At 44.6% G+C, this 25,081-nt stretch overlaps 1 protein-coding gene across 3 annotated transcripts in view; it reads left to right on the top strand.

Moving 5' to 3' along the window:
* The first annotated feature begins 321 nt into the window (after nucleotides 1–321).
* Nucleotides 322–25,081, top strand: part of ANXA4 (annexin A4) — a 69,388-nt gene continuing 44,628 nt past the window's right edge. Inside the window, exons 1-2 of one of the 3 annotated variants that reach the window (XM_047781866.1) lie at nucleotides 322–396; nucleotides 20,495–20,549. The gene's annotated coding sequence lies outside the window, so the exon portion shown is untranslated. Of the gene's footprint in view, nucleotides 397–467; nucleotides 736–20,494; nucleotides 20,550–25,081 lie in introns of those variants that run through there. The other 2 variants (XM_047781865.1, XM_047781867.1) reach the window with 2 other exon arrangements.

Here is a 25,081-nt window from a genome sequence, read left to right as displayed (position 1 = left end):
CAAGAGCTTTAAGGGGCTTGGATGGGGGAAGCCGGTAGGAAGATATAAAGGCTGCCTTACAAGGGGAGAGCTAAGCTTCAAGGCCACACCCCAGAGCTACTGGCCAGTAGCGACCCCGGATAAATAATTTAGAGGTGAAGAGAGAGATGAAGGACCGCTCGAAACCCAAGATTTCCCTAGGGAGTGGGAACTCGGCTTTTCTTAAGGGAAACATGAAACTCCTGGGAACTTTGGAGAATTTAATGTTTCAAGGTCAAGAGTGAAACGAAATGCGCCCTTCTGATTTCATTTTCCACTTTTAAGGCCACAAGCGCGGCGTGAAGAAGAACGGAGTCCGGGGAAGGAGGCTTTGACTCCCGCCGCGGCGTGAGCACGGCGAGTGCGCGGCCTTCCGAGGTGTGGTGGCGCCCGGGCACCGGACACCAGAGTTCGACCGCTCCGCCTCGCGGGGACCGGGGAGGGTCGGGCAGGCTGGGATCTGGGCGGAGGACTAGGTGGGGGCAGCCCCCTACCCCTGGCGTCCCCGGCAGCAGTCCCAGGCCCCGGCTCCAGGTGCGCTTCGCCCGCGGAGGGTTTTCCGGTCTGGGCAGAGGGACAACCAGGAACTCTGGCTCAGTCTCCACCCCGAAGCGGGGCGGGCCTGGCCCGCCTGGAGTAAGACCCGCTGCCCGGCCCCGCCAGGGTGTGTTCTCCGTGGCCGCAGAGAACGAGCGCCATCTCGGTTCGGCTCGAGGGGTAAGGGGGGTCCTGGGCCGGGGGTCCCGGGCTCGGGAAGGGGCGCGGCAGCCCCGGAGCGCCTGGCTGGGGTGGCCGGTCGGGCGCCAAGCCAGGGAGGGGGTGCCGGCCGCTGCCCTGCGGGCGGGGCTCGGGCGGCCCTGGGTGGAGCGGGCTGGGGCTCGCTCCAGGTGGGCAAGGGGAAGGCAAACACCCTCCTTATCCACGGGCACCTTCCAGAAGGACCTCCAGAGCAGTTTAGGCAGCTCAAGATATACACCGGTCAGAGACCATCGCAGTTTATTGAGTTTATGTGCCAAGCATTGTGCTGGGTTTAGGCATTACAAAGAAAGGATTAAGTAATACTCCTTGGAGCTGTTTCAGTCCAACACCCGCTCCTATTTGTTGCTCATTTTAAGAAACTTACGGAGTCCCCGTTGTGGCTCAGCGGAAACGAACCCAACGAGTATCCATGAGGACACGGGTTTGATCCAAGGCTTCGCTCAGTGGGTTTGGAATCTGGCGTTGTCTCGAGCTGTGGTACATGTAGGTCGCAGTCGCTGCTCGGATCTGGCATGGCTGTGACTGTGGCTGTGGCTTAGGCCAGCAGCTGTAGCTCCGATTAGACCCCCTAGCCTGGGAACTCACATATGCTGCAAGTGTGGCCCTTAAAAAAAAAAAAAAAGAAAAAAAGAAAGAAAGAAAGAAGAAATTTACTCCTTTTCCTAGTTTCTTACCCTTTTCTCCTCGTGTATCTAATGCCCTCAGCACAGTGCCTGACACATGGGAATCTGTTTTATTATGAAATACGTGACACAGCCTCACTCTTTAATTATGGCTTTGACCAGCCGGAGACCTTGGGACCAAAGAGGTTATTGCTTTTCAGCAATGCACCCAACGTTAAGTGCTTCCCAAGTTGATGCAAGTCTTGGAGCTGTTAGGCTCCGGAGTAACCCACAGCTTGCCTAAAAAGTGGGCATCTGCTCTCTTCAGCTGACAGTGAAATGACTGGGGTCCCCCTCTAAATGATCCATTTCATTGCCCATCAGTTCTAGGACCCCCCCCCCCCCCAAATCCTCCTTGCATAGCCAAGCCCTAGCTCTTTAGTTGCCAGGGAATTCTCAGGTGACAGAGGTGGACACAAGCAAAAAGCAGAGGACAAGGACAGAATAAGGAAATGGGTAGCCATGGCCACCCCGGACCTGCCCAGGACCCGCCCAGGACCAGCTGACTTCCCAGAGCCCTTTCCGGTCAAGGCCAGATCCCTCAGGTTCAGCTTACCTCGGATTTCTATTGCTTTGGGGCCACACACACACGCGCGCGTGCGTGCTTGCATATACACACAACTATTGAATCAAGGTGCCTATGAATTTCCCTCCTTGATATTCTCATCTTTGGTTAGGGATAATTTTTCTCTGAAAGTAATTTAGAGAGTAACATTCACAGTCAAGTCAGAGCACACCAGCCCTCAGCATCTGAAAGATGAACAGCCTCCATGTCATCCCCACAGTCCTACTTGTAGCCCATTTCTTTGCTTATGTCTAGACGCTCAGTTGTTTGTCCAATCTTGCTCATCTGCTTGTAGACTTAAGGCTGCTCTTCTCTAAGGGAGATGGAGGTGAGTGGCAGGCACTGGGATATCAGATGGTGTGCCGGAGAAGCTTCAGAATAAACAAGAGGGGGGATTTTCTTTGAGTGTCAGTTTTATCCAGGTATTTGAGGATAGGCATTCCCACTCTGGTGCAAGTGGATCAGAAGCATCTCTATAGCACCAGGACGCAGGTTTGATCCCCAACATGACACAGTGGCTTAAAGGATCCGGCATTGCCACAGCTTCAGCTTGGATCTGATCTCTGGCCTGGGAACTCCATATGGCATGGGGCGGCCAAAAAAGGGGAAAAAAGCCAAAACCAACAAAAACATATTTGAGGATAGAAACTCTTTATATATATATATATATTCTGTAGTAAATATATATGTGTATATATATTTTTTTTTGTGTGTGTGTGTAGTAAAATTCAAAATTTAAGAGTTCCCATTGTGGCTCAGCGGTAATGAATCCAGTTAGTATCCATGGGGATGTGGGTTCAATCCCCGGCTCAGTGGTTAATGAATCAGACTAGGAACCACGAGGTTTCGTGTTTGATCCCTGGCCTCCCTTGGTGGGTTGAGGATCTGGTGTCACCCTGAGCTGTGGTGTAGGTCACAGATGAGGCTCAGATCTTGCATCGCTGTGGCTGTGGCGTAGGCCGGCAGCTGCAGCTCTTATTTGACCTGTAGCCTGGGAACTTCTGTATGCCTTGGGTGTGGCCCTAAAAATACACCAAAAAAAAAAATTTTAGAGACTCTTTTCTTTTCTTTCTTTCTTTCTTTTTTTTTCTTTTTCTTTTTTTTTTTTTTTAGGGCTGCACCCGAGGCACATGGAAGTTCCCAGGCTAGGGGTCAAATCGGAGCTGTAGCTGCTGGCCTATGCCACAGCCACAGCAATGCAAGATCTGAGCCTCATCTGTGACCTACACCACAGCTCAGGGTGACACCAGATCCTTAACCCACTAAGGGAGGCCAGGGATCAAACCTGCATCCTCATGGATACTAGTTGGGTTAGTTACCGCTGAGCCACAATGGGAACTCCTAGATAGTCTTTTCATGTAAAACAGTAAACTTCCAAAATTTTTGCTTGGACTTTGGGCTGTAGTTTGGCTCAAACCTAACCCTTGAGAGTTTGCTTTCACTGCAATTAGGGCTACTTATGGGGGCAGTTTTATGGATACTGAACTCTCATCCCTGAGGGGATAATGAATAACAGTCATCCTAGTTTTCTCATTTAATCTTTATTTCAACTTGAGGTGGGGTTATTAACCTTGTTTTACAGATGAGGAGCTTGAGGCTCCAAGTGGTGATCCTTGGTCATGGTCAGACCCCTTGAAAAGAGATTTAAATCCAGCTGCCTGATACTAAAGCCTATTCCACAGTCCTTCCTGCCCGGCTGTGGCTCTGTCAGTGTTGGTTCATAGTGATGTGGGATTTGCATTTGTGGCTTCCTGGCTTATTAAGTAAATCTTGACCAATCTTTTTCCTTTTCCTTTTCCCTTTTCAGTTTTTTTTTCTGGTCACACCATGTGAACTGTAGTCGGAAGTAGTGGGTCTGTTTCTACTAGACAGGGTAGATTGCAGTTGTGTGGAGATACAGGTTAATGGCCCTCCATTCTGGAGGGGCTTGGTGAGTGGACAAGGGAACCACCTCATCCTCTGTGGCCCTGGGCATAGCTGGGCAGGAGCTTTTTGGGTATCAGGTTCTGGTTGAATTTAAGGAAGTGGCTTCTGAAACCCATAGGCTAGGTAGCTTGGAGTTGGCGAGAACTCTGTCCAGAGACATCTGTGCAGAGATTCCACAGCCCCTTCTGATGGAGCTGGGAAGGGAAGAAGGTTAAACTGAAATGATTTCTAAGCCCATAGTTTCCAAACCTTCAGTACATCCTTCCAGAAGCTTGCGCAGCATAGAGTCTTGCCCCCCTCCCCAAAATTCTGATCCAGTATGACAGGGTGGGACCCAGCCATCTGCCTATTGTTGGTTTTCTTGGGAGTAGCTCGTTAGCATTCAGTTATGTTTGAACTGGACTGAGAGCTTTGCTATGGGACCTGAACCACCACCTTTGAAGAATTTGTTTTAAAAGTTCAAGATGTTAGAGGTCAGTAGATTGCCATTCTGTTTCTTGGTCGGGACTGCTAGAGGTAGAACCTGTATTGAACATTTTATCCACAATCAGCAGCAGGAATAAATTGCAGGGAAAGGCCGGACTGTAAGTTTCTCTGAAAAAGACCTTTACTTAACCCCTCCCACCCCCTGTCAACATCCTTAACCCTTTAAGGCCTGGGTATAGCACAGCATGAGCAGCCTGACTTGAGACAGAGCAGGAGGCCCCAAGAGTGGACTTTTGTCAAGTTATCAGAAAGATCTCCCTGCCCATCACGGTGGATTCAGTCCTCTGGGTTAAGACACTCACACCCCATCCCCCCAAGTGGCAAATGGGAACAAATTCTCCTGATTGATGTGTAGCGGGTACTGGCTGCCCTGGAGGAGGAGGTCCCTTATAGATGTAAGCCCCCAGCACCTGCCCTCTCTCTCCTCCAGGGGGCTCCGGAAGGCACTTGCTGGATCCTGCTTAGCGTCAGCTTCTGTTGTTGCTGCTTTGTGATGCTGTACAAGGATCTGCTGACTCTCTGGTTCTCATCCTCTTTAGAGTCCCAGACCCTTTTGGGAGTCTGACTAAAACCACGGATCCTCTCTCCAGAAGAAAAAACACATTTGACATTTTTCCATACAGTTTCTTTTTTTTTTTTTTCTTCTTTCTGTCTTTTTGCTATTTCTTTGGGCCGCTCCCGCGGCATATGGAGGTTCCCAGGCTAGGGGTCAAATCGGAGCTGTAGCCACCGGCCTACGCCAGAGACACAGCAACGCAGGATCCGAGCCGCATCTGCAACCTACACCACAGCTCACGGCAACGCCGGATCATTAACCCACTGAGCAAGGGCAGGGACCAAACCCGCAACCTCATGGTTCCTAGTCGGATTCGTTAACCACTGCGCCACGACGGGAACTCCTCCGTACAGTTTCTAATCCCAACCATGGAAACCTGGCAAGTACACAGACATTGTGTTAAGAATTACCCCGAAATTTCGCAATGTGTCTCAACATTTAAAAATCCATTTACCTTTGTTCCGTCCATTTGAATTCTAGGAATTTTATCCTAAAGGTGTACTTGGACATGTGTGTGTGGAGACCTGTGTACAAGGATGTATACACTGCAGCATTGTTTATAGCACCAAAAGATTAGAGATGACCTAAGTATCTATCGGTAACGTACTGGCTAAGTTATGGGACATCCATTCAGTGCAACACAATGCAGCTGTTAAAAAGTGGTGCAGGGAGTTCCCTTCGTGGCTCAGTGGTTAACAAATCCGACTAGGAACCATGAGGTTGTGGGTTCGATCCCTGGCCTTGCTCAGTGGGTTGGGGATCTGGCGTTGCCGTGAGCTGTGGTGTAGGTTGCAGACGCGGCTCGGATCCCGCGTTGCTGTGGCTGTGGTGTAGGCTGGCGTCTACAGCTCCAATTCGACCCCTAGCCTGGGAACCTCCATATGCTGTGGCGGCGGCCCAAGAAATAGCAAAAAGACCAAAAAAAAAAAAAAAAGTGGTGCAGGTTAATAGGAACAGATGTAGAATGATATTGAAGATATAGATATATTTTTTTAAAAAGCAAAATACAACTTAATGTAAACATAGATATGTTAGATATGCCAACATTTCTGTATATAGGAATGGTGGAGGCTATTTATATTTTTATGTACTTGTTAATGAATAAATACTTCTGAGAGTCAACACAGGGAAAATGTTAAGAGTGGTTGCCACTGTAATAGGGGGAGGTGGAATTCTTACAGACTTATCACCCTATGCTTTTTGGTACTACCTGAATTTTTTTTTTTAATCATATTCATGTATTATCAGTTTTTTAAAATAGAGAGTTACAGATAGCACCTGCCCATTTCAATTGTTTGTGAAGAGGGAGAATGAAACAGACTTGAAGAATGTGTACTTATCAGATTTTCTAGCCTTAAGATTAACAGATGGTCATATACTTTCTTATTTGTATACAAAGAGCTAAGATGCAGTTGTGCTTTGATTTCTAATGAGTCGAAGTCGCAGTCACTCATTCTTGTCATGTAGTTCATTTGGTTATACATTAGCTTGTTGAAAAAATAGTGGAAGTTGTCCAGGGAAAAGTACTATATTTAAATGGTCTGATGGTTCCAATGTGTCTTTAGCTGCAAAAGCAGAGAGAAGAGGTGGAGGGGATAAGTCATGGCCTGTAGACTAGATAGACTTGCTGGGGCGGGGCCCTTTGTCAGAGAAAGCCCTGGCAGTGATATCACTGGGGGGCTTGGCCTTGACCTCGGAGCCCAGACCTCATTCTTTAGCCAGACGGTGGTTCAGTCTGTGAGGTCTCTGCCTCTCTGTATGCTGGAACCTCTGTGCCACCAGTATTCATGTATAATGTTCCCCACGTATTTCCTAGGAGCCTGACCCTGTGCCAAACATCTGGCATGTTATTTATTTATTTATTTTCTTTTTCCTGCCTCTCCCACAGCATATGGAAGTTCATGGGCCAGGGATTGAAGCTGAGCCAAAGCTGCGACCTATGCCACAGCTGCAGCAATGCTGGATCTGTAACCCACTGCACTGGGCCAGAGATCAAACTAGTGCCTCCTCAGAGACGAGCTGGATCAATCCAGTGTGCCACAGTGGGAACTCCTGGCATGTTATTTTTTATTATTTATTTATTTATTTTATGTTTTAAAAATGTTTGTTACCCATATTAGGCGGGTACTACAAACATCGTCTCCATTATACAGATGTGGAAACTGAGGCACAAAGGGATTGAGTAATTTCCTTGATGTCACATACTAGCAAGTGATATAGCCAGGATTTGAATTTGGCAGTCTGATTCTGTATCCTGTGCTCTAGTACTTTGTTATACTGTATAATGGGTTAAAAATGGGGAATCAGCCTGAAAAGGCAGGGCTGGGAGATGAAACTGACGGTGGGGGTTGGACTTTTTCAGAGGTGAAGAGGTAGAGTCTATGTGTAAACCACTTGTTGAAGATGGACTTGATGTTGACCTGGGTCATCCTAAGTATGCAGGGGATCCCAGCTGTTAGGTGGAGAAAGGAGAGCAGATGTCGAACCAGGATGATGAGCTGTGTCAAGATGCTGGTGGTGCATCCCCATGGGAGCAAGACTTGGGGCAGCATCTAAGGGCAGGAGAGGCAGCTCAGCACCTTGGGGAAGGGTGTTCGGGTGGTAGGCAGGATGTCAGTGGCCTCTGCCAAATGGAAAAGTTTCCTTCATTTATTATACAATATGACCGATGCTAGAGTCAAGGATAAAATACTCAGACCCCATCCTTAGGGAGAAATACAGGCAAATGAACAATTTAGAAATCATTGGACTGCATGATTAATGTTTTGATATGCTGCCCAGATTGCCATAGAACTTTGGAGGTGTACCTGGGTCCATCATAGGTGGTCAAAGAAGGCTTCCTGGTGTGGGGGTGGGGGGCAGCCATCCTGGAGATGGGATACAAGAGGCTTATGCACAGGCATGGGGATGAGAAAGCAAGACCAGGCGCACTGGAGGAGTGGCATGTTGGGCCAAAGCAGGACTAGTCCCAGAGGGCAGAGTGGGAGGGCCCTCAGAAATTAAGGTCTGAGGCCTGTGGGAGACAGGACCAATTACTGGGGGACAGATCCTAGAGAGTCTAGGAATCCCTTAGTATGAACTGCTGGCCTAGGTTATACTGTTTTCTTTTGCATCTGCTCTAATGCTTAGCACAGTTATACAATAAATGTTTCGTGTGTGCGTGTGTATGAAATTTTATTTTTATTTTTTTACAAAATAAAATACATATATTTAAATACAATTACATTTACACATTTACAATTAAATTTACATATATTTAAATACAATTACATTTACATTATATCATGGATCTTAAGAGATTAAGTGACTCCCTCTGGAGAAGTAGAATGGAAAATATGCTGAGACAAATAGGAAATTTATGCTATACTTTATCCCATTTTGTATGGCTTTCATCTTTACTATTTAGTATTATCTATTATATTTCAATTTTTCTTTAAAAATTAGCATTATATTAAAATTGTGTATATTATGCAACTAAAACTTATAAAGAAGGAAGCCTTATATACCATTAAATATTTTACATAGCATAATAAAAAGAATAACTTAACTGGTAATAATAACAAAAATAATATACCCTCTGAAGATAAGTAAAATATAAAATGCATAAATTGGTTAAAAAACAGTGTAACTATATAAATATGTCCTCACAATTTGTTACATCTTATTGATTCTTCAATATAGGCATTACACCATTCTAGACACAATCTAGTCTTTTTCCTGGAGGCTAAGAATCTCCTCATCACTTAGCTTATTTGCTGGGATTTTTCCTTTCTCCCTCATCTGAGTTATAGTTCTCTGTCTTTTCATTTTTATAGGTTTTTGGTGTGGTGACCTTTTTACACATAATAGAGTTGTAGCCTCTCTTACTTCTGGTGCCTGCCCCCCTTGTGGCTGAAGTCACTATGGGGGCTTGCTGTAGGCTTCCTGATGGGAGGGGCTGATGCCTGCCCACTGGTAGGTGGAGCTGATTCTAATCCCTCTGGTGGGTGGGGCTTTGTCTCTAGATGGGGTTAGAGGCAGCTGGGTGCCTGAGGGGTCTTTAGGTAGCCTGTTTACTGAGGGGCAGGGCTGTGATCCCACCTGGATTGTTGTTTGCCCTGGAGCTTCTCAGCACTGACTGATGGGAGGGGCCAGATTTTCCCAAAATGGCCCCCTCCAGAGAAAGGCAGCTGCTGAATATTCCTGAGAGCTTTGCCTCCAATGTCCTTCCCTCACAAAAAGCCACATTCCCGTTTTCCCAGGATGTCCTCCAAGAACTGCAGTCAGGTTTGACCCAGATTCCTATGGAGACCTCGCTCTGGCCTGGGATCCAGAGCACGTGAAAGTCCGTGCGCGCCTTTTAAGAATGGGGTCTCCGTTTCCCCCAGTCCCGTGGAGCTCCTGTGGGCAAGCCCCACTGGCCTTCAATGCCAGATGCTCCAGGGGCTCTCTCTCCCAGTGCCAGGTCCCCGCACGTGAGGGTTTGATGTGGGGCTCAGAACTCTCACCCCTGTAGGGGAGTCTCTGTGAACCAGTTAGTTTTCAGTCTGTGGAGCTTTCTACCCGGGAGGTATGGGGTTGTTTATATCATGAAATCGCCCCTCCTACCTCTTGATATGGCCTCCTCTTTTTCCTCTGGAGTAGGGTATCTTTTTTAAGGTTTCCGGTCCATTTGGGTGGAGATTGCTCAGCTTTTAGTTGTGAATTTTGTTGTTTTTAGGAGAGAAGTTGAGCTCCAGTCCTTCTATTCCGCCATCTTAATCCTCTCTCCCTACAATAAATGTTTTTAAATGAAAAGGAAGATCTGGGTACCAGGAAGGAAATCAAGGCAGAAATTCAGCCTTGGAGAAACAAGATGTTCTGCTGCCCTGCTTCCCTGTCTAGTATCCCCCAAATCCATATTTCTAAATGCTGGCCACGTGACTTTTGTGCACATTAAAGTTTGAAAACTTAGAATTCCCATCGTGGCTCAGTGGGTTAAGAACCTGACTAGTATCCATGAGGGTGAGGGTTCAATCTGTGGCCTCACTCGGTGGGTTAAGGATCCGGCGTTGCCGCAAGCTGCAGCATAGGTCACCGATGTGGCTTGGATCTGGTGTTGCTGTGGCTGTGGCATAGGCCAGCAGCTACAGCTCCTATTTGACCCCTAGCCCAGGGAACTTCCATATGCCGTAGTTGCAGCCCTAAAGAGATTAAAAAAAAAAAATTACATTTGAGAACTTGTCCCAGATAGTATGCTAGGGGCTTTACCCTCTGTACTAATTAGGATCCCTTTGAAGCCGTAGCTCCAGACACTGAGTCTGACATCATCCAAGGCCCGAGGAGAGGAGGAAGTGGATAGTCTGCCTCTGTCTTTTTAGCCTGGGGGGCACTCTTTCTCCAAGCCTCTTGGCAGCTCACCTTTATTTCTCACTGGCCAGAAGTGAATCACCTAGCCACTCTTAGACCATCGTGGCAGTCGGAATGGGTTTGCCTTGGACTGGTCATTATTTCTTCCTGGAGGCGTCCCACCTTCCTGGTTTATCAGACTTGATCCCTCTGAACATTCTCTGAATGAGGAAGGAGGGTATATTGAGGATTAGCCTTATTGCTAGTCCTGGCAGAAATCCTGCACAACAGTCACTACTATCTCAGTTTTATGCCAGAGGAAACTGGGTCTTATAGGTGGGGTTAAATCTTGGAGCAGGGACTGGAACGCTGCCCTGGTTCTGGATTCCAGCCTCCTCCCTCCAGCCCTGAATGCCTTTCTTTAGAGCCTTCACCAACCCTGACGTGTGGGAAGAGACATGAATTTGGAGTTTCACAGATCTTGTAAATGAACAGATCAGGCCTACCAGGAGGAGTGGGTGTTGCCAGTGGATGGTTCTGAGAACTCTGCTGTTTAAATACTTTTTGGCAAACATATTTCCTGCTTCACATTGATGCATAGTTATAGATGTTAATGTTATCATATAATTTCTCCCATTTTTCCCCTCTTTTTTTTTTTTTTTTCCTTTTTTGCCACCCTGAGGCTTATGGAGTTCCCAGGCCAGGTATCAGATCTGAGCCGTAGTTGCAGCAATGCCAGATCCTTAACCTACTGTGCTGGGCCAGGAATCAAACTTGCATCCCAGCGGTACTCCAGAGACACCACCAGGAACTCCCATTACTTTATTCTTTTTTTTTTTTGCATTTTAGGGCTGCATCTGTGGCATATGGAGGTTCCCAGGCTAGGGGTCTAATTGGAGCTGTAGCTGCTGGCCTACACCACAGCCACAGCAACGCCAGATCCAAGCTGCAGCTGTGACCTGCACCACAGCTTCTGACAGTGCCAGTTCCTGAACCCACTGAGCGAGGCCAGGGATCAAACCCACAACCTCATGTTTCCTAGTCGGATTCGTTTCTGCTGCACCATGACAGGAACTCCCAGGTTCCTGGTTGATGGTGACATTCTTAGCCAGGGAACCAGCCTTTCACAACCACTGGGTGAACTTCTTTTAGGTTGAAATACTGGTCTGATTTTTGGAAAGATAATCATAGTGGGATTTTCATCATGCACACGGCACCTTCTACTTTTTTCAGGTTCTTTTTGCTCCCTATTAGACTGCCTTATGAGCTCCCAACCAAGACGGTGCTTTGGTGGATTCCCTGGGTTTTCTGTACTTGGGTGAACCTGGGAACGGCTTGTTCCTTGGAAGTAAGACGATGGTGTGACATCCACGTACCCTCCCTCTAGGCCAAGCGTGGTTGTCGGGGCACTAAAGGTGGCCTTAAATATTAGTCTTAAAATTCTGCTTTCACTTTAAGGAGTTTCTAATATATGCTCAAACATAGAGGAACTTTGAAAGCATTATGCCAAGTGAAACAATCCAGACACAAAAGGATTAATGATAGAGACAGGAAGTAGCATGATGGTTGGCAGGGGCTGGGATGAGGAGGAAATAATTGAGTTATTATTTAATGGCTGCAGGATTTCTGCTGGGATGATGGAAAAGTTCTGGGAATGGATAGTGGTGATGGTTTCATGACATTATGAATGTAGTTAATGCCACTGACTTGTACACTTGAAAACAGTTTAAATGGTAGGTGGTGTTGTGTCTATTTTACCACAATTAAAAAAATAAAATCCTGGAGTTCCCTTCATGGCTCACCAGTTAATGAACCTGACTAGGATCCTTGAGGATGCGGGTTCTATCCCTGTCCTTACTCAGTGGGTTAAGGATCTGGCATTGCCGTGAGCTGTGGAGTAGGTCACAGACATGACTTGGATCCCTCATGGGCTGTGGCATAGGCTGGCAGCTATAGCTCTTGATTCAGCCTCTAGCCTGAGAACCTCCATATGCCGCAGGTGCAGCCCTAAAAAGCAAAAAAGAAAAAGAAAATTAAATGAACGTGAAAATAAATATATTAAAGTAGAATTATTTATAAATGTTATATTTAATGGATGGAACTAGAGACTCTCATACTAGGTGAAGTCAGAAAGAGAAAGACAAATACCATATGATTTCACTTATATCTGGAGTCTAATATATGGCACAAAGGAACATTTCCACAGAAAAACTCATGGACTTGGAGAACAGACTTGTGGTTGCCAAGGGGGAGGGGGAGGGAGTGGGATGGGCTGGGAGTCTGGGGTTAATAGATGCAAACTGTTGCACTGGAATGGATAAGCAGTGAGTTCCTGCTGTATAGCACTGGGAGCTGTATCTAGTCACTTGCGAAGGAGCATGAAGGAGGATAATGTGAGAAAAGAATGTATATGTGTATGCGGGACTGGATCACCTTGCTGTACAGTAGAAAATTGATAGAACGTTGTAAACCAACTATAATGGAAAAAATAAAAATCATAAAAAAATCCAAGATACTGGAAAAAATAAGTTATATCTAAAACAACCCATCACTTTCTGATTATTTTATTAGTTTTTACTATTATATACGCTTTTGAAGTTTTTTTGTCTCTTATGTCTGTGGTGGAAATACTGTGTAATGGTGTACTCCTGGCTACTTATTCTGAACTCTAAGTTCAGTGATACCACATAAGTAACTTGAAATTGGTCATATTGGAAATATTTACACCAAAGAAATGGCTACAGATCAGAGTTTCTTCTCCTTGGAGAGCCGGCTGTTAAGTTCATGAACACACCTCTCTGGTCTTATCATGTCTTTTTGGGCAAGGTTGGGATAAGTTAGTAGGAATAAAGCACCAGCCACTGGGAATCTTCTGGCCAAACATCCTTGAACTGAATTCTAGTGCTTCCCAAATAGCCATGTCATTGGGTGTTTTCCTTGCACCTAAAAAAGCGGTTGTGGCTTAGTGGGTAGGAAGGAGTCATATAGTAAGCAAGTTCCTTAAATCTCCTGGGCAAGAGTTTCTCTCTACTGGAACATGAAAGCAGTGGGAGAAAAGCTGGGAGAAATAAAATATAGTGATTATTCTAGCAATGGGAAAGAGAGACTTTAAAAAAAATGTATTGTGGGCATTTTCCAACGTTTTTACTATGTGGGAGAATAGTAAAATGAACCCTATGTACCTATTCATCACCCAGCTCAACAGTTACCAGCATTTCACCAAAAAAAGAGACTTTTCTAACTAAAGTAGTAAGAGGAAGGGGTACAAAGATAAAGATGGATAAGTATCATTTAAAATTTTTCTCCCAAAAACATTCTTCTGAAACGTCACGGTCAATAACTGAAAAGCCATACCCTCCCAGAAAATTTTAGATCAATAAAGGCCACCACCATCCTCACGTCCAGCTTCTTTGGCGTCTGGATGTGCTTGGGGAGTATAGCCTGGATAAGGAATGGCACTGACTCTGTGATAGCCAGTCCAGGATTTTTGACACCCCAGTGCATTTTCCTAGGTTGTCTACAGCATCCCCACCCGTGAGGTCCCCAAGTCGGGGTCAGGAGCCTCATGCACCTTTGACTTCTCTCTCCACTAGATTTGTTTTCATAAACACAGTCCTTGGTCATCACCCTCTAGCTCAAAAGACCTCATGGCTCATCTCTGCCTAGAAGATAAAGTCAACACCTATATGGTTCTAAGGCTAAATAAATAAGTAAATAAAATAACATTTTTCTCCCAAGTTTTGACTACACTAAACAGAGACTATGAAATTGGAAAAATACATAATAATACATTCTAGATATAAAATTTTATAAATATATGCATAATTTCTAGAAATAATGTTAGTAAAGCACCAAGATCCCAAAGATGGGCAAAAAATGCAGACAGTTCGCAAAGAAGGATACAAGTAGCCAAAGAAAATTTCAGTGTTTCCACTACTTATCAAGAAACCAAGTTAACCAATAATGAGTTTCAATATTATACCTAATGTTAAATTATAAATAAGTACCTAACGAATAAAGCAAGCAAACAAGCTTATGGTTTGCTGGGACTTGGATCTCCTTGTAAATCTGGAGGACAACTGGAAATACTCATGATTATCAGATATCACAAAGAATAGGTCAAAAAAGAACAAAGTACGTACAAAGCTCATTATAAAGATTGCAGTCATGGTAGAAAAGCCTGAACAAGCAATAGTAGGGACATTGAAAAAATTATATCAATATGATGGAAGAATATGAATTAAGTAAAAATAAATATGATGATTATGTGGAATATGGAGAATCAAGAGGAAAGAATAAAACACAAAATGATATACATACTGTGATCACAGCTGTGCTAAAGGATTGGAACGAACAGAAAGTGAAAGTAGATGTTAAGTTTATAGTGCTTTAAAATGGCCTTTTCGGTGCTTAAAGTTGATTTAATAATTTATAAAACAAAATGGAAGGGAGAAATAGAGGTGATTGCTAAAGGCCTTATAGTCTCTAAAAGTCTGTGAAAGTTGATCTTTTACATTTGTAGGAAAGATCCGTAATTTTCAGCAATGCAATGGAAAGTTCAACTTCTACCCACATTCTTACTGGGTTTGGGAAACAAATGTATCAAATCATGCAGGCAACTTAAATAATAACAGCTGGAGGGAAAGAGATGCTAATAATGACAAAATCAGTGCTAACTTTCCAGGGTCCATGCTTCATTGTTACAACTACAAAATCCTGAGATTGCTGAAACAGAAATACAACCAAATAATCAATTTTCTGCCATGTACATTCATTATCTTTAATATAATAAATAGAGGTTATTTTTAAAAAGCTAATCAGGGAGTTCTTGCTGTGGTACAGCAAGTTAAGGATCCAGTGTTGTTGCTGAGGCAGCATGGGTTCGACCCTTGGCTCAGTGAAGTGGGTTAAGGATCTGGTGGTGTTGAAGCTGTGGCATAGGTCATAGCTGCAGCTCTCATTTAAATCCCTGGCCTGGAACTTCCATATGCCTCAGATGCAGCTGAAAAAAAAAAAAAAAGCTAACCACCATTTCAACATGTAGTCTATATAAGAAATGATCAAAGAGACATTTTACCGTATTCCGTTCATATAAAGTCTTAACAAACTGGTGTGTATTTTACACTAATAAAATGTCAGAATTCAAATGCTGAAGTTTCATCAGAAATATTTGATCTGTAATTAGATTGAATAAAATGTAGTTTTCATGTAGATTCACATACCCCAATTATTTCAAAGACACTTAAAAGTTTTCCAGTATCTGAATTGAGGGCCAAAAAGCCGTTTTCATTTAACGTTTGCATCCACAATGAAAAAACTGGTTCATCTTTTTTAGAAAGATTGATATGACTTTAAAATGAAAAGCATGTCACTTTTGAAACTGCTTCTGCCCAAGTTAATTCACTAACTCATGCCAGTTGATTCTCTTTCCTTACTATGCCAGTCATAATGCTTCTGCCTCTCCACCCATTTTCATATCAGTAAGCTGTAAGCTTCATTTAAAAATGTTAAATTAAAAAAATTCTAAACATTTAAATTAAAAAAATTTAAAGCTATTTTTCACACTAAAAAAGTTATACTTAAAATATTTACATTTCATTACAAATTATAATTTATATAGATATCACTAATTCACGCTGTCTGTAAGACATATTCAGATAAACACACTAAAAATGTTGCATCGATGCATAGATAATATCAAAGCGAATAATCTGTTGCCACCAACTGGATTGACATGGTGATTAGATGTGAAAACTAGAAAAGATGGCAATGTGCCTGACACGCACACTGCACGGTGCAGTGGTTAAAGGGAAACGTGGCCCCACCAAAACATTGCAGTTGTGTGTTATGGAAAAATACTTGATACTACTTCGATTTTAAATGTAATGAAAATTAAAGACAATTTACAGTTGTTTTCTCTATCACACTAGCTCCATTTCAGTTGCTCAGTAACCACATGGGGCTTGTAGCTACTGCACTGCACAACACAGGTATAGATGGTCTATCAAAAGACAGGGTGTACAGAACCCCTTAGTCCCATCCTGGGCACCTTTTTGTGTTGGCATCAGCTTTAAGCAGGAGAGGAAGTCGTTTGTACAGTGCTTGGTCCAATCCCAGTTTCTAGCTGGTTTTCTGTTTCTCTCTCCCTCTCTGGGGTGGCATCTTTTCCTCCTTGGCTCTCTGCATACCTCCCAGCATGCATTTCTGCCAGGGTTCTTCCCATTGGTCACCTTTCCCTGCATCTACTCTGCATCTACTCTGCCACCACCACGGTGTCCACCCCAGCAACTTTTGGCTGGTTTGCTGGTGAGTAGGCTCAGTAATGGGTCCACCTTGCAGCTCACCGACTCGGATGGGTGGACTGGAGTAGCGTTTTCCAAATGGATCCCTACATCAGACAGAGCTGATGGAGACATAGAACCCATTTTCACACAGTCTTTCTCTGTCTCTGTCTCTCTCACTCTCTCTCTCCCCCCTCCTCCCCCCCTCCTTCTCCCCATCTGCCTTAAGTTTCAGTTCCTCTCAGCTTCTCTTGTGTCAGTCCTAGTCCTTTGGGTTTTGTCACAAGTTTCCTCCATTGCCTGCCCGTGCCTTCATGAGGTTTTTAATGAAAAAATTGGGAGAGGCTGCATCAGAAACGGCAAGTTCCCAATGTGAATCAGACACCCACTATGGAAGAATTTTAACAGTTCTATTTTTGTATTCTTTGGCCAGAGTGGGCTTGAACTCTGGAAAGATTTGGAAATAGAACCCTGCCCTCGCCCACAAAGGGAGTGGCTGATCCGGGGGCGGTCGGGGGGGGGGTGGGGTGCCGGGGGGTGGGGGGGGGGAGGAATTGCCCAGAGAGCTAGAACTTGCATATTTGCAGGGCACTGGCCACACCAGAAGAAAAATGTGACTTTTAAGCAAGCAGTGCTTATTCTCTGCTCACTTCCAAATCTCCACGTTCTAAGCAGTGTAAATCTATAAAGGAACCTTGGCTGCTTTTTCCCTGTTCATCTGGGAGGAGAGTTTTCTCCCCTCATGGCAAACAGAAGTGGTGGTGTTAAGGAAAGGACTGGGCTGCATAGTATCTGTTTTCCTTCCTGCAGGTAAATGAAACCCAGCAGGACAAGAGAAGGCCTGGCCACTATGGGATTTCCCTCTGCTTCTCCCTCCCCTCCTGTACTTTAATTTTTCATTCAGGTCCCATCTGTTTCTTCCCTTCCTCTTCTCAAGGGTTTTGTAAGGAAAGATGGAGTGGATTTCAGTTTCTCTGGGAAAGATTCTAAGACCAAGACCAGATGTTAGATTCAGAGTTATTTTTTTCTGATGAAGTACTTCCTTTGTTTACCCCTAGGTCTTCTGATAGCAGAGACAAGAAAGGAGATTGAGAGTACTGGTCAATGGAGTTCCCGTCTTGGCTCAGTGGTTAATGAATCTAACTAGTATCCATGAAGACTGCAGGTTCAATCCCTGGCCTTGCTCAGTGGGTTAAGGATCTGGCATTGCTTTGAGCTGTGGTGTAGGCTGCAGACACGGCTCGGATCCCGTGTTGCTGTGGCTGTGGTGTAGACCACCAGCTACAGCTCCGATTGGACTACTAGCCCGAACCTCCATATGCCACAGGTGTGCTCCTTAAAAAAAAAAAAGAGAGAGAGAGAGAGTACTGGTCAACCTTGGAATTTGGGTCTCAAGACATGGCAGCCTGTAGTTTGTGATTCATAAGGAGCATGTGGGGTGATCCCAGTGCAGATGGACATACAGAAGCTCTGGTGGTAGAAGAGACAAGAACTGGAGATCAACACCAGTAGCTTGTGGTCAGTTGGTTGGGGTTCCTGTATTAGAGTCTTCCTTACTTGGCATAGTTTACTTACGGTGTTTCTGAAGGACCGGCATGGAAATCAGTGAACTTTCATGTTTCCTTGAGGGCCTTTGATTCTAAAGTAACTCTGAAAAATGGAATCCTGGTTGTGGCTCAGAGGGTAATGAACCCGACTAGTTTGGTATCCATGAGGACATGGTTTTGATCCCTGAACTCATTTGGTTAAGGATCCAGTATTGCCATGAGCTGTAGTGTAGGTCACAGACCTGTCTCGGATCTGGCGTTGCTGTGGCGTAGGCCAGCAGCTTCAGCTCCCATTCAACCCCTAGCCTGGGAATCTCTATATGCCGTGGGTGCCATCCTAAAAAAACTAAATAAATAAAGTGAGTAACTATGAAAACAGACCAGGAAAAACAGTGTCAACAAAGCTTAACTACGCTGGACAGACTTTCTTTTTGAATAGTTGTTATAACCGGAGGAGACATGATTTTACCCACAATGCTGTGCAAAAGCTACCTGGATTTTTGAATTCCATCAAGTTGGATTTTGCCTTTGAGTGGGCTTTGACAAATCAAGGGTAACAGCACCAGGCTTCTCCTGAGAGGCCACCATCGGCCCACAAAGCTGTGTATGTGTATTATCTTAAGCATGTACTTTTGGCTATAGATACATTAATTATCTTATTGAGGTATAATCTATATACAGTAAAACACACAAATCTTAAGTGGTTAGTTTGATTAGGTTTTTTTTTTAAAGGAGTTCACTTTTAAAAAGTTATTTTATAAATTGTGGTAAAATGCACATAAGATAAAATGTATCATCTTAACTATCTTCAAGGGTTCAGTTCAGTAGCATTAAGTACATTTGCCGTGTTTTGCAGCCCTCCCCACTGTCCATCCACAGAAGCCTTTTCATCTTGCCAAGCTAAAACTCGGTACACTACGCTCTGACTCCTTATTCTTCCCTCCCACCACCCCCTGGCACTGCCTTTCTACCCTCTGCTTTATGAGTTTGTCTACTCTAAGTACCTAATATAAGTGGAATTTTTCTGTCTTGATCTTTTTGTGTCTGGCTTATCTCACTTAGCGTAATGTCCTTAAGGTCCATCCGTGCTGTGGCGTGTCAAATTTCCTTTCTTTTTAAGGCTCATATTCTGTCGCATCTTTGTACCACATTTGGTTCATCCATTCATCTGTCAGTTGACACAGGTTGTTTCCATGAGCACTTGTGACTAATGCTGCTGTGAACTTGACTATGCAAATATCTCTTTTGAGTCCCTGCTTTCAAACTTTTTTTTTTTTTTTGGTCTTTTTAGGGCCGCACCTACAGCTTATGGAATTTGCCAGGCCAGGGGTCCAATCAGAGCTGCAGCCACCAGCCTATACCAGGGCCACAGCAACACAGGATCTGAGCCGTGTCTGCAACCTACATCACAGCCAACGGCAACACCAGATCCCTAACCCACTTAGCAAGGCCAGGGATGGAACCGGAAATCTCATGTTTCCCAGTCGGATTCATTTCTGCTGCGCCACTATGGGAACTCCTCAATCATTTTGAAACAATTTGTGCACACATACTCTAAGAGAAGTGTATATACCTAGAATATATACCCAGAGGTGGAATTGCTGAATCACTTAGTAATTATTCTATTTTTAACTTTTTGAGGACCCACCATGCTGTTTTCCATAGTGGCTGTACTTTCTTACACTCCTACCAGCAGTACACAAGCCTGCCAGTTTCTCCACATCCTCACCAACACTAACTTTCGGTTTGGTTTTGTCTTAATAGTAGCAAGATTAGTTCAATGAGTTTTGACAAATGTATGTAGCTAGGAACCACTGCCCTAGTGACGATAAGGAATATTTCTGTCACCCCTAAATTTCCTTCCCTCGTGCTCCCTCATAGGGCTATTCCCTCCACTGCCCGCTCCCCACCCCCCATCCCTGGCCCTAGGTGACCACTTTTGTGCTTTCTAGCACTCTACATTAGCTACCCCCCCAGGTTTTCATATAAATTTCTTTCTTTTCTTTCTTTCTTTTTTTTTTTTGTCTTTTTGCCATTTCTTGGGCCGCTCTTTCGGCATATGCAGGTTCCCAGGCTAGGGGTCTAATTGGAGCTGTAGCTGCCAGCCTACACCAGGGCCACAGCCACTTGGGATCTGGCAGCTATAGCTCTGTTTTGACCCCTAGCCTGGGAACTTCTGTATGCTGCAGGTGTGGCCCTACAGAGAAGAGAAAAAAAAAAAAAGAATTCTGATAACTCTGAGACCATGATGATGTCAGAGAACATATACATAGACACCACTGATGCGGTGGCCAGAACACCCTTAAGGGAAAGCTGGTTTGACATGTTGGTAAATGTGAAAGCCTGAACCCAGTACACCACAGATGTTTTTTCTTTTTTCTTTTTAGGGAGATCAAAAGAAGAGCTGTGTTTTCAGTCCGGAGGGGCACTGCCTCTAATTGTGTAAGTAAACTGCCATCTGCGGCTTGAGAAAACATGCCATAGCTGCGCCAAACCCATGTTAGACTTTGAATGGAAGCCCATGCTGTTCGCAGTTCATAACATAAGCTGGAAGAGCTATTTCTAGCATTCCTTCTTTCCCTTCCTACTGCTGTACACTGGGTCGTCTGTATATCGCTGGCATTAGGATACGCATAACCAAATGGGGTCTTTATTTCCAGCCTTTGACATTGGATTCAGTCTACCCCAAGGCATGATGTTCGGGGCACTTTTATTGTGGTTGGAATCCCTGCACTGAGTACAGGATGCAGGGCCCTGTCGTGGGGGAAGGAGCATAGAATGTTCCTAGATGGAATCCTTATGTTCTCTCATCTGGAGATGGCATGACTCTGGCCATGTGGCGGTTCCAAGAGACACTGCCACAGAGCCGTGTTGCTTTGTACTCCCACTGGAAAGGCGGCATGGCGTGAGGAAGTTAGAAATGTGCTTTCTGGAGTTCCCGTCGTGGCTCATCAGTAATGAACCTGACTAGTATCCATGAGGACTCGGGTTTGATCCCTGGCCTCACTCAGTGGGTTAAGGATCAGGCATTGTCATGAGCTGTGATGTAGGTTGCAGACTTAGATCAGATCTGGCATTGCTGTGGCTGTGGCATAGGCCGGCAGCTGTAGCTCCAATTCGACCCCTAGCCTGGGAACTTCCATATGCCTCGGGTGGGGCCCTAAAAAGACAAAAAAAGAAAAGAAAAGAAAAGAAAAAAATGTGCCTTCTTCAGATAGCCAAGAGCCTGTTTTCAACACTTTGGATTGGGGGCTGTCTGCCCGTCAAATTGTGGTCCAGTTTCTACCAGATAAGTCTGGAAGAGGACTTAGCTGGTAACAAAAATGCTATTTTTGTCATTTTGTTTAGCATCCAGCTTGTGAAAGACATGAAAAACAAAAAACATTTAGCTCAGCAAAAGATGGGACAGTTTAAAGTTTTGATCCCATGATTTCTGTAAAAGCTTCTAACATAGACACCTGCCTTCTTGCATAATTATACACGAGTGTACACATGCGTGCACTTAGCATGGTATGTGTAAAGTTCTCTAGAGTCACGGCTGTGGCTGAAAACATATTCCTACCACCTACTGTGTAAGTGACTTTGGGCATCATGCTTAACTTCTCTAAAATCACACCCATTCCCTGGAGAATGAGAAGGCGGAATGATACAGTGTTGATAAAGCACCTAGGCTGTCAATACAACTAAAGTGTCAATACATATTTATTTCGAAACAAAGTCCCTTTAGCTCCGGCACACATAACGAGGAGTACAAGGCCAACTTTCCTGATGCTGAGCCCTGAGCAGAGCCTGTTCTATGGAGGTTCAGCCCTTTGACCAGAGGGAAGAGACTAAAGGCTGGAGAGGAGCCTTCAGAAAGGTTGTAGAGGAGTTTCTGCTGTGGTGCAGTGGGCTAATGATCCGGTTTGTCTCTGTGGCATTGCCAATTGCTCGAAGTGGGTTAAGGATCCAGCCTGGCTGCAGCTGTGGCTAGGTCACAGATGTGGTTTAGATTTGATCCCAGGCTTGGAAACTTCAATATGCCACGAATGTGGCAGAAAAAGGAAAAAATAAAAAATTAAAAGAATGTTATCTTAATAAAAAATAGGAAACATGGAGTTCCCATCATGGCTTAGCAGGTAACGAATCTGACTAGTATCCATGAGGATGCAGGTTCCATCCCTGGCCTTGCTCAGAGGGTTAAGGATCCGGCATTGTTGTGAGCTGTGCTGTAGTTCACAGATGCAGCTTGGATCCTGTGTTGCTTTGGCTGTGGTGTAGGCCAGTGGCTACAGCTCCGATTTGACCCCTAGCCTGGGAACCTCCATATGCCGCAGGTGCGGCTTTAAAAAGCAAAAACAAAAAGAAAAAAAAGAAACAAAGAAAGAAAAGTTGTAGAGTCTTGCAATGAGAAGGAAGTTCAGCGCAGTTATTGCCAACCACTTCCAGGATCTTCTTTTGATAGGCTACTCCTGAACAGAGGGGACACCGGGGGTGATATTTCTCCAAGAAGGGAATTGGGGTGGAAATGAAGGTGTGCCTTTTAGCACCTAGAATGGTACCTGGCCTGGGGCAGGCATTCGGATAATATTTGTTGAATGAATGGGCATGAAATGTCAGCAAAAGGATCCTATCAGTCCCATGATGGAGAGCAATATCAGCATTACCTAATGCCTCAATGTCTTGTTCTGCGGTCACTAGCCCAGGAGGAGAGCAATCCAAACAGTTGGTCTGCAATTAAAAGGCAGAAGGGTGTTCCCATCGTGGCTCAGCAGTAACAAACCATGAGGTTGCGGGTTCTGTCTCCGGCCTCGGCTTAGTGGGTTAAGGATCTGGCGTTGCCGTGAGCTGTGGTGTAGGTCACAGACTCGGCTCGGATCTGATGTTGCTCTGCTCTGGCTTCCATATGCCTTGGGTGTGGCCCTAAAAAGCAAAACAAACCAAGACCAAACAAAACAAAAAAAGAATTTAAAAACACCACCAACCAAAAACCAGCCAAACGGAATTCCAGAGGTCTCCAGTCCACAGTTGGCACTCAGAGCCACTCAGACAACAAAAGAAAATTACTTAGGAAAGTCTGGAGCATTATACTACACAGGCTGCATACAGCACCCAGAGAAACATTGATAAAATTTGTTAGAATATGCTTTGATTTGTGCCCCAGTAGGAGCTTGTGCCTTGGTAAGATGAGGTGTTATGTGTAGTAGAGAGACATCTGGCAAAGCATTAAACTAAGAGTGCAGGGCCCAGCCAGCTCTCCCAACAATCGAGAAGGCCACCCCATTGCTCTCTTTATTTTTCTAATCTTATCTCATAAGGCAATATAGAACTCACCTTAGCCAGCTTTCATCATTATCTCATCAAGTTGGTTTGTAAAGTGAAGATAACATCATGACTCCAGAGTTTATTGGGCAGCTTAAGATTGTGTAGAGGGGTGTTTAATCAGTGTTCCTTGCCCCCTTCTTCCTGCCTTTTGGACCAAGGTGTGGTTCAAGTAGAGGGAAAATTTTCATAGACTTTGGCATAATATGGGAGTGGTAGAGGAGGAGAAGGGATGTTTTAAATTATAAGTAAAATGTGTTTTTAACAGTTTGTGGATTGATTGATGTTTGTATTACTGTTCCCAGTGCTCTGAATAAGTGGCTAAGATTTGGAGAAAAGACTACTTGCTAGGTGATGGGTTGGAATAGATTCTTCCCTAAGATTGCCTGGCAAATGGGTTTCCAACTTTGCATTCATTTAGCCTACACACTTTGCATTTGGGGAGGGGGGCACACCCAATGGCATGTGGAAGTTCCCAGGCCAGGGATCAAACCCATGCCACAGCAGAGATGGCACTGGATCCTTAACCTGCTGAGCCACCAGGGAACTCCAACACACTTTGCCGTTAATTGTTTGAGAATGTTGATTTCTCCTGACTCAAGCCCCATCCCAGCAACAAAATTTCCTTTACCTTTAGAAGAATCTCAGTTCTAAGGAAAAAAAGTTGCATTCATGTTCCTATTTCATAGAGTCTTGACAGATTTTAGTGCTTGGGTGGGGCCAAGTCACACTCTCCACAAATCCACAGGCTAAAAGTTTAAATTTGTCATCTTGTGGGATGTAAACTGAAACCAGTTACCAAAGAAAAATGGCAAATGACTCACTCACATGATCTTCCAGAAAAGAGAGGGATTCGGTAAGAGTGTGTCACAAGGACAGCAGATCCCTTCACAGTGAAGCTTGGGGTTGCCTGTCCTGGGCTGTGGGTCGGGGTTATGAATCTGAACGGAGGCCACCAAGTTATATTAGGGTCTCAAGGAGAGCATCTGGTCCTGGGGTGAGTTTGTCATGGTGCCACACCCAGCAGGACCAGAGAAATTGTATTTATTAACACACCAAGGACAAGTTCAGCTCTCAGGACGCATTAATACTTATATGCCCATCACATATATGTACTCTGCTAATTTATTTATTGACATTGAGAAATAGAACTGTTACTTAGATAAAAATTCTCTTACTCCAGTAATGTGTAGACGGATCCACATGGGAAGCCAAACTCCAGTCCAGAGGTTGCTTGGCAACTATGGAATCAGAAACAAAGGGTTTTAGGTGGATGAAACCCATCTTCACAGTGGGGAAGTATCTGACGCCTAGACCACTGATCCTGGGGCCAAGCCACTCTTTCTTGAGGCCAGGGTTTTCATAAACACTTCAAAGTAAGCTTCTCTCGTGGTTTGGGGTTGAGCTTGAATTGCTGATGGATGCAACTTTTCTTTTAATAGGCTAATACCTTTCAGCAAACTGGCTTCATCTCTAGGGGAGCCATTCTTTTTCCATGAGATGAGTTTGCATATCTTTGTTTTGATGATTATTTGCTGATTTGACTAATCAATCTAATTTGCCTGCTTTCTAAATTCCAGGTCAGTGGGGAGGAGGGCACCACATGCTGCCTGTGTGGCTTACCGAAATATTACCTGGACAGGTCATGGCCTTGTTCACATACCTACAGTCTG

This window comes from Phacochoerus africanus, chromosome 5 (genome assembly GCF_016906955.1).
Source record: "Phacochoerus africanus isolate WHEZ1 chromosome 5, ROS_Pafr_v1, whole genome shotgun sequence".
Lineage (NCBI taxonomy): Eukaryota > Metazoa > Chordata > Mammalia > Artiodactyla > Suidae > Phacochoerus > Phacochoerus africanus.
This window is presented reverse-complemented; position numbering and strand designations above follow the sequence as displayed.